Genomic DNA, 6,834 nt, shown 5'->3' with positions numbered 1-6,834 from the left:
CTTGTCTTCACTGATGATATGGAGCTTTTCCATCTTCTCTTTCCACAGATGTATTCTATTTGATTTCTATGTGTTCCATCTGGCGAGGTCCATGTGTATTGTAAAAGCTTGGGACTCTAATATGTATAAAATGAGTCATCTCAGAAGCAGCAATGGGGAATTAAACTACAATCAATGAAGAAAATCCAGGAGTGGAGTGCATCCTTTGGACCCCCAGATCACTGCACATTGAACCTCCTCCACCCAGCAACAGAAAGCTGTAACATCAGAGGAGTAGCAGAGATGTGGCAGAGGAGAAGCCACAGCAGAAGAACCAAGAGCCAGAGCACATGAAAGAGTGGTGGGTTTCCCACCCCATGGAGCAAGTAAAGCTGAATGACTTGGGATAGAAAGCTTGCTTGCAGAGTCAGGTGTCTCCAGGCATTTAAGTGGGGGAGTTAGGTTTGCTGACCCAAGGAGCTAGAGATGAGTGCCTTCAGCCTAAGGCTGATGGTGGTGTGATGTGCGCTGTGGGCATTTATCAGCAGTCCTAATAGAGCTTTGTAACATTACCAGAGCAGGACAGAGGCCAGGTTAAGGAACTGTGGGCTAGAGAGAGGCCTGCCTGGGTCATGGCAGAGAAGCTGTCCTGACTGGAAGAACGGTGCTCTGAACATTTCTGACCCTGAATTGTAACTTATTAAGTTCCCTAATAAACCCCAAAACTGTGAGTGTGGTGTCTTGAGTTTCATTGGGCCATTGTAATGAAATATCAAACCCAGCTGAGGAGCAGAGAGTACTGTGGGAGGGATGGTTTGGTGCCACATTTTTGCAGGTGGTAAGTATTGTTGTTGTTGTTAAGTACTGTCAAGTTGGTTCTGACCTATAGTGACCCTGTATGCAGTTTACAAGGAGCATCAGGTGAACTTGAACTGCTGACCTTGCAGTTCAAACCAACTTTGCAGTTCAGCACATTAAGCCACAGCCCCACACTTACTGCACTTACCACACTGAGTGGTACGTGTAAGAGTGTTCAATGTCCCCCTTTCAACTTCCCTGTATGCTTTTTAAATTTCAAAATAATTGTGAAAAAATAATAGGAAAAATATATATCAGTTTAATTACAGAACTTATTTTCAACCCTCTACCTCCTCTCTGGTAGCATAGTGGTTACAAATCAGGCTGCGAGCCGCAAGGTCAGCCGTTTGAAACTACCAACTGTTCCACGGGAGAAAGATGAGGCTTTCTGCTCCCATAAAGATTTACAGCCTCAGAAACCCTGTACAGGGTCACTATGAGTCAGAACCGACTTCATGGCACATAACAACAACACTTCCTCTCTACTTACTATTCAACAAATAATGAGCCTCAATGGTTCAGTGGGTTAAGTGTTGGACTGTTAACTCCAAAGTTGGTGGTTCACACCACCATTTGCTTTATGAAAAACTAGATGTCCTGTCTCATAAATACTTACAGTCTCAGAGACCTTATGGAGAAATTCTATTCAGTCCTATAATCTAAATCTGCTACATGGCAGTGGGCTTGTGTTTGGATTCACCAGATAGCTCACCTTAAAAATCTTGGGGTCCTCTGTCACTGTTTCTTTTCCTTCCTCTTCAGTTTCTCCTGTCTCCCTCCATTCCATCAACTGGTTTTTATTTTTTCATTTCACAAGGATTTCTCTCTCTTGCTCCACTGTTATGACATTGCCCTTCATCACCTGGATTTCCAAGTCATGGGCTGAAGTCTCGCCGATGGCTATCCATTCTTCCTGCTCACTCCCTTTATGAAACCTTTCTACTGGTCCTTAACTGTCTATAGAATTAAAAGTTCCTGAAATAAAAATGAAAAGTTAATATAGAAATGTTCTCTGGAGATAAGGAAAGGATGGGAATCAAATGGACTTCCAGAAAGGGATAGCCTCAGGTTTTTGACTTCAAAACTAGAATTCTGGTCTAGTTGCCTCATTGTAGGTTTCACCTTGGTGCTGAGATGGAAAAGAAGATGGTCTTTATGGAATCTAGGCTCTTTATGGAATCCTGAGCTGCCTACCTGGAGAAAGAATCTATTTATGGATCAGCAACACAGTGTTTTAGAGTTTTGATTACTATAAAAGAGTCTTTTATTTATCACAGGCACGAGAGAAACTCAGTGAAAAGTTTATTTTATCAACTCCAGTTGTTGTTGTTGTTAAGTGCTGTCAAGTCGGTTCTGACTCATAGCGACTCTGTGTAGGAGTTCTGAGGAGCAGCTGGTGGGTTTGAACTGCCGATCTTGTGGTATAAAGTCCAGTGCTGATCCTATAGTGATTTATAATACTGTCAGTGAATCTAAGGGGAAGTAGACATTCTTATGCATTGTTAGTTCCTATGGAGGGCAATGTAGTCCTGGTATGGGGCTGTAAGATAAACACTAGACTGCTAACCACAAGATTGGAAGTTCAAATCCACACTGCTTCTCCTTGGAAACCCCATACAGGCTCACTTTGAACTGGATCTAATTCAATGGTACTTAACAACAACAACAAATGATCATAATCTTAGATCTAAACAAAGTCACTTCATAAAAATTGTCCTTAGAGATATGCTTTCATATACAATAAATGATGTGTCATGTATATAATATCACCATGTCATTCATTGAGGAAATGTCACATTAATCTAAAAGAATGCAATGCAGCTAACAAAGAATAGGGAAGTTCTCTAGGCACAGATATGGAAATACCTACAAGAATTATTGTTACATGGAGTCCCTGGATAAGGCAAATGGTTTAAGCACTGGGCTACATACAAAAAAACCCCGGAGATTTGAGTCCACCCACAAATGTCTGGAAAAAACTGGTGGTCTGCTTCTGAAAATTAGTCACTGAAAACCCTATGTAATACAATTCTACTCTGATACACATGAAGTCCCCATGAGTTGGAATCAATTTAATTGCAATTGATTTTACTATAACTCATCTAAATCTGTTAGTTTTTGTGTTTTTTATTAAGTTTTATTGTGAATTGACTGATAGTTTACATGGGAGAATATCGGTTTTACACCATTGTTTCATTGCAATGATTACAATCTCTTCCATGCATCATCATTCAACAATATTTGCTTCTATTCCCTCTGTTTTGTTTTTGGGGGAGAGGGGAGGAAATGTACACAAAAACACTCAGGAATATATAATAATTTAAACAACCAAAAGTCACATTCTGCAAGTCTGCCTCCTGGCCACCAGCACTGTCTTTCCTCTTTCCATGAGTCTGGGAGTCCTCAGCTGCTCTGTCTCTCTCCATGTTCTCATCTCTGCCTCCATTTCTGGTGTCACTGCTTCTCTGAATAGGGTCCCACATTCCATTCATGCTCGTCTCCCTTGATTGTCCTAGAGTTCTCTGCTTCTGGACTGTAAGATTAACTACTCCCCCATTTTTGTTACAAAACTTCTACCTTTACAGCTGTGACAGTCACAATTAGTCATGATAACAATTACTCACTTTTGAATCATAAGAATCTTATCCCCACCTCTTTTCACCAGACCCATCTAGACAAGATGAAAACTATTCAGTGGGGACTTTACCTTCCCAAGCATACTCTTAAACTAAGCTCCCTCTTGAAAACTTGTAAGCCACTTTCTGCCTTTATTGCCCCCTCATTTTAGGTAGTCAGTGTCTAAGTTGCCTGTCCCTATCTACCCTGCAGGATTGATTTTTGAGGAGATAGGATTGATTTTTGATGTGAAGACTCCTTCCCTCTCAGATGATATTGTGAGCTGCTACATCCATAGGAACTCTGGTAGCGTAGTGGTTACAAATCGAGCTGCTAACCTCAGGGTCAGCAGTTCAAAACTACTAGTGGTTCCATGGGAGAAAGATAAGGCTTTCTGCTCCCATAAAGATTTACAGCCTTGAAAACTCTATGTAGGATCACTATGAGTTGGAACCAACTCCACAGCACATAACCACCACCACCACCACCACCACCACCACATCCATAAGTATTGGTCAAGTTCATCAAACTATAGAAATTTACACTTGTTTCCTTTATCAAAAATTATTTTTTTTTTATCTTCCTTTAGTTGAGTTCTGATTATCAAGCCATCGAGTCTAGGTCAAATGGGTACTAGCTTCATGTTTGGGCATTATAGTGCATTGTCCCTCACTTTATATCAGCTGGATGCTTCACTCTCACCTCTAGACCTCCATGGCTATATTCTTGTCCATGGGCTCAGTAATCTCCAGGTCTCACCACACTTTGGACCAACCAGTCCTTCCTCTTGTCTCTTTCATCTCTAGGTCAAAGGGAGTCTGTGGAACATGGTTGAACTCAGCCCATTTCTTCATTGCTGCCTTTCCCTTTCTTCCACTCACCAGTAGATGAACATGATCGCCAGCAAACTTCATGCCTGCTTGTGTGTTCCCTTTGAGTTTCAGTTTTGGAAGGGGTTTGTCCTGAAGAGACTTGATTGCTTGCCTTGATGGCTCCCTGATGAACAACTTGCTTGTTCTTGTAGTAGCCAATCAACTGCTATTTTCGTTTTGGATTACCCCCCACCAAAATATTGCAATGAAATGTGCAGAGATCTGGAGTCAGAAAACCAAAAGGGAAGGACATGCTCAGTATTTCTCAAGCTGGGAGAACTGAGGAAAAAGTTCAAGCCTCGACTTGTGTTACTGAAGGATTCTCTGGGCAAATTATTGAATGATGCAAAAAGCATCAAAAGAAGATGGAAGGGAAAGTTCGAGCTGCGGTCCCATGGGTCTGTGTCTTGCTTCAACAGTGTTGGGACGGAACAGATCCGGGGACTCCCCCACCTCCTGCCTCGGACCACCTCTAACAATTTCTTTGGGCACAATCTCATCTCCAGGACCATCTTCTTGAGCATTCCCTGTTACCGGGACCAGCTAAACCGTTTGTGTGTGTGTGTGTGTGTGTGTGTGTGTGTGTGTGTGTGTGTGTGTATGTGTGGTTAGCTCCAAATCTTCGACCAACCATGAGCTCTCAGATCCGTCAGAATTATTCTGCTGAAGCAGAGGCCGGCGTCAACCGTCTGGTTAATCTGCATCTGCGGGCCTCTTACACTTACCTCTCTTTGGGCTTCTATTTTGATCGCGATGATGTGGCTTTGGAAGGTGTGGGACACTTCTTCCGTGAGTTGGTGAAGGAGAAGCGTGAGGGTGCTGAGCGTCTCTTGAAACTGCAAAACCAGCGTGGTGGTCGCTCACTCTTCCAGGATGTGCAGAAGCCCTCTCAAGATGAGTGGGGAAGAACCCTGGACGCCATGGAAGCCGCCCTGGCCGTGGAGAAGAACCTGAACCAGTCTCTTCTGGATCTGCACGCTGTGGGTGCTACCCACACAGACCCCCACCTCTGTGACTTTCTGGAGACTCATTTCTTCGACGAGGAGGTGAAAATTATCAAGAAGATGGGCGACCACTTGACCAACCTCCGTTGGATGGCTGGTCCCCAGGCAGGGCTGGGCGAATACCTCTTCAAGAGGCGCACTCTCAAGCTCGACTAAGAAGAGCCTATGGAGCCCCACAACTTGTGAAGGGCCTTCAGCATTCCCCTGCTCTCCCGCATACCTTCTGCCTGAACCTTCCTCTGCAGACAGAGGCAGCATAGTCAAAGCCCTGGAGCCCCCCTTCGCCCAACGGTGGACCAAATGAAAACAATAAAGCTTCCTTTTACAGCAAAAAAAAAAAGAAGAAGAAGATGGAAGGAATACACAGAGTCACTGTACCAAAAGGAAATGAATGATGTTTAACCGTTTCAAGAGGTAGCATATGATCAAGAGCCAATGATCATGAAGGAAGAAATCCAAGGTGCATTGAATGAATTGGCAAAGACCAAGGCACCAGGAATTGATGGAATAAAAATTGAAATCTTTCAAGAAAGTGAGGTGACACTGGAGGCATTCACTCATCTCTGCCAAGAAATTTGGAAGACAACTATCTGGCCGACTGATTGGAAGAGATCCAGATTTGTGCCCATTTCAAAGAGAGGTGACCCAATGAAATGTGGAAATCATCAGATATTATCATTGATATCCATGTGAGTCAAGTTTTGCTAAAGATAATACAGAAATGGCTACAATCATACATTGACAGAGAACTTCCAGAGGGTCAAACCAGATTCAGAAGAGGACATGGAATGAGGGATATAAATGCTGATGTCTGATGGACCTTGGCTGAAAGCAGAGTATACCAGAAAGAAGTTTACCTGTGTTTTATTGACTATGCAAAGGCTTGCAATTGTGTGGATCATTACAAGTTATGGACAACATTGTGATGTATGAGTATTCCGGAACATTTAATTGTGCTCATGAGGAATCTGTACATGGACCAAGAGGCAATTGTTCAAACAGAACATGTGAACACTTAATGGTTTAAAATTAAGGAAGATGTGCGGCAAGGTTGTATTCTTTCACCATACTTAGTCAACTTGCATGCTGAGCAAATACTCTGAGAATCTGGGTTATATGATGAAAAACATGGTGTCAGGATTGGAGGAAGACTCATTAATAACCTGCGATATGCAGATGATGCAACCTTGCTTGCTGAAAGTGAAGAGGACTTGAAATACTTACTGATGAAGATCAAAGACAACAGCCTTTGGTATGGATTGCATTTCAACATAAAGAAAATAAAAATCCTCACCACTGAACCAATAAACACCATTCTTATCAATGGAGAAAAGATTGAAGTTGTCAAGGACTTCATTCTTCTTGGATCAACTATCAAAACTCATGGAAGCAGCAGTCAAGAGTTCAAATGACATATTTGCATTAGGCAAATCTGCTGCACAAGACCTTTTTCAAGTGTTGGAGAGCAAAGATATCAGCTTGAGGACCAACGTGCACCTGACCCA

At 42.7% G+C, this 6,834-nt stretch overlaps 1 pseudogene; it reads left to right on the top strand.

The window, feature by feature from the left end:
- Positions 1-4,957: 4,957 nt before the first annotated feature.
- On the top strand, positions 4,958-5,485 carry LOC102823117 (annotated as a pseudogene).
- The last annotated feature ends 1,349 nt before the right edge of the window (positions 5,486-6,834 follow it).

This window comes from Chrysochloris asiatica, unplaced genomic scaffold (genome assembly GCF_000296735.1).
Source record: "Chrysochloris asiatica unplaced genomic scaffold, ChrAsi1.0 scaffold00129, whole genome shotgun sequence".
NCBI classification, from domain to species: domain Eukaryota; kingdom Metazoa; phylum Chordata; class Mammalia; order Afrosoricida; family Chrysochloridae; genus Chrysochloris; species Chrysochloris asiatica.
The sequence above is the reverse complement of the archived record's forward strand: the minus strand, read 5'-3'. Positions and strand labels throughout refer to the sequence as shown.